The following is a 2,818-nucleotide window of genomic DNA, read 5'->3' as shown; positions in this document are numbered from 1 at the left end:
TTCTGTTGACTTCAGCAGTGTTTGATCATCTTGCAATAGGTAATATTAGACTTAACACACAGTTCTGAGTGTCCCTGTATTTCTGTTTGATACAGTTTTATGTTGGTATAATAATGAACTTACTGCAGAATTCACTTTATCATGTGTTCAACTTGCTATATTCCAGCCTGTGTTATAAAAGGATTAAAAAAATAGATTCTTTGAAGTAGATACAATGGAAACACTACAGTTCAGTGATATCTTCTGGTTACTAACAGAATTCAAGGAGACATGGTTGGAAAACTGTCCCAGTTTTTCCAATTTTTTCGTGATTTGGAAATTCACTCTTTATGATATAGAAGTATATCTTCTGAAGGAAAAAGAAGGAATTTTGCTAATTCACAGGTTTTTTTTCCTCTCCCTAGGAGGAATGTATGTGGGAGGAAGAGTAATGTCTTACAAATCAGAGGTGCAGTTCAAAAAACAAAACTGCCCTTTGGAATATCTAGGAAAATGAAAGGCACTACAAAGTATGCCAATTAATACTTTTACTCTGGTTTCAAGTGTTAGTGTCAGCCACTCACCTTCACTTATGCTGTCTAAACACCACCATTATATTTTTAATCTCATAAACTGACATGTATAGACGCATGTATGTGTCTATACATAACCACTTACAAATGTTCTCATGACCTTGTTTGCTGCTACTCAGACTGGAGAGGATGCATTAGCCATAGGTAGAGTAATACCTGTCTCAGCAACAGCTTTGCCTTTCCTTCTTTTTAAATGGCAAAAGATGACTCTTGTTGGCTGCTTGCAGATGTGCTGGAACTGAGAAAATTGTTGCTCTGTTAGAACTTTCAACTCTTCGTTGAAACTCTTGCAGCTTCTTAAAAAATTTGGTACAGGTTTCTAAATAATATCAGTGGGTTTTGTTGTCAGCATGAATCCGAGAGCTTGTTCAGATAAAACTACAGTAGTTCTGTTCTCTGTAGGCTCATGAGTAAGGCTACTCAAGCGGTGGTTTCTCCTTGAATGTTTTTCCTAGTAACAGTAGGCCAAGAAAATGGGACTTTCTACAAATATGGGTAGATTGGGGTTTCTTGTTTAATAGGAAGTTTAGTACTCTTGCAGATGATGGAAGAGTGACTGTGGTGGGTCAGACTGAAGGTCAGTGTAGCCCAGAATTGTGTCTCCAGCAGAGGCCAAAGTGGGTGCTTAGAGAGGAATATAAGAACAAGACATGTAGTATTTCTCGTTTGAGTGCTTTCTGAGCCTCCAAATCCATGTTGGCCAAACATTTTGAACAACAATTGGACTTTATTATTATAGATACTCTCTGCTAACCCAAATAACAGAACATATTCAGTAAATACCAAAGATATTTCGTCAGGAAAAAAGAGGTTTTTCTTTAGGAATCGTTAAGGAATGCAGTTTTGTTCTTTAAATTATGAATATTCTAAATTGGAACCCGAGTAACCTGAGTAGTTTAAGGAGAACCACCATTTGCTTGATGAATTTCCCAAACCTTCAACATGAAGAAGAAGGTACATCAAGACAGGTCATGTTGGGAGACAGATAAAATAAGCTACTTTGTATTTCAGGAAGTTCAAGAAGTGCTGCAGGAGCTGTAAGAGACATCTTCGAATTGATAGTCTGAAGAAACAACAGGATTTTGCTGACCTCCTCATTTGTACTTAATTTATACCTGTTGGGAAAAACCCTGATTCTGTTTTAGATGTTTCTCTGGGCTTGTCTTCTATGAATACAGTTGTTATCTCTATCTACAGCTTAGACAAATTTGATGGTATTCTTTGAAGCATAAGAAAAGTGATGTGCTATAGGACGTTTCTGAACTTCTTGTCCTTGATGGCAAGAACATATTGTGTTAGTATTTCTAAGTGTCATTAGCTCTCTCAACAGATCTGCTTGAGAAATACTTCTCTCTGGTTCTGACTTATGAACTTGAAAAGGTGCTTGGTACTATACTATCGGGTTTTTTTCTTTCTGGAAGGAAGACAAGTGAAAACTATTTACGATTCTCATTCTAGACTCAAATTCACACCTAACTGGTCCTCTCTCTCCTCAATCTGCTAAAATCACAGGCTTGAAATGAAAGGTGCTTGATAAAAATAAGGCTTGCAGCACAAATTAAAATAGGAAGAAAGAGATCAGTCTTGTTTAAGTAATGACTGTGTGTCTGAAGAGGTTTAACAAGACTACAAGCTTGTAGATCATCAGGTCTTGGCAATAGTAGTCAGGGGATCAGTCTTAACTGTGAGACACTGTCTAGACACAGCCTCCAGAAGATGTCCAGATTTGGCAATTTTACCAAAGTACTCAGATAACGTAATACATATTTAAACCATTCAAACATTTCCTTCTTTCTTCTATCTGTGATACTGAACAGCTCCCACCCACTTGACATTATAGACCAAGTGATTCAGATCTATTGGCTCTTGGTTGTGGAAAAATCTGCCTTGAGGTCAGTTGTGGTTCATACCACAGGCAGCCATCCTTTCTTCACTCTGCCTAACTTCAGCCTGCTTTTTTAAATGGACACAATATCCTTACTTTCAGCTGCATTTGGTTAAAGATCTGCTTAGAGTTGTATGCAAAGTACAAGGACCTCTGAATGCTCTGTGCATGCAGGAGCCTCTCTATGAAAGCTGGCCCCTGTTGGGCCCAAGTAGAAAGTAAAGGAGGTGGCTGTGACTCAAAAGCCAGAAATACTGGGAAATACTGAGAGAAAGCCTAGAGGAGTCCATTGCTGCCACACTGATGGTAATCCTTGTGAACAACTTCCCACCTGGTGGAAAGCAGCAAATCATAACAGCGC

This window comes from Vidua macroura, chromosome 3, assembly GCF_024509145.1.
Source record: "Vidua macroura isolate BioBank_ID:100142 chromosome 3, ASM2450914v1, whole genome shotgun sequence".
NCBI lineage: Eukaryota > Metazoa > Chordata > Aves > Passeriformes > Viduidae > Vidua > Vidua macroura.
The sequence above is the reverse complement of the archived record's forward strand: the minus strand, read 5'-3'. Positions refer to the sequence as shown.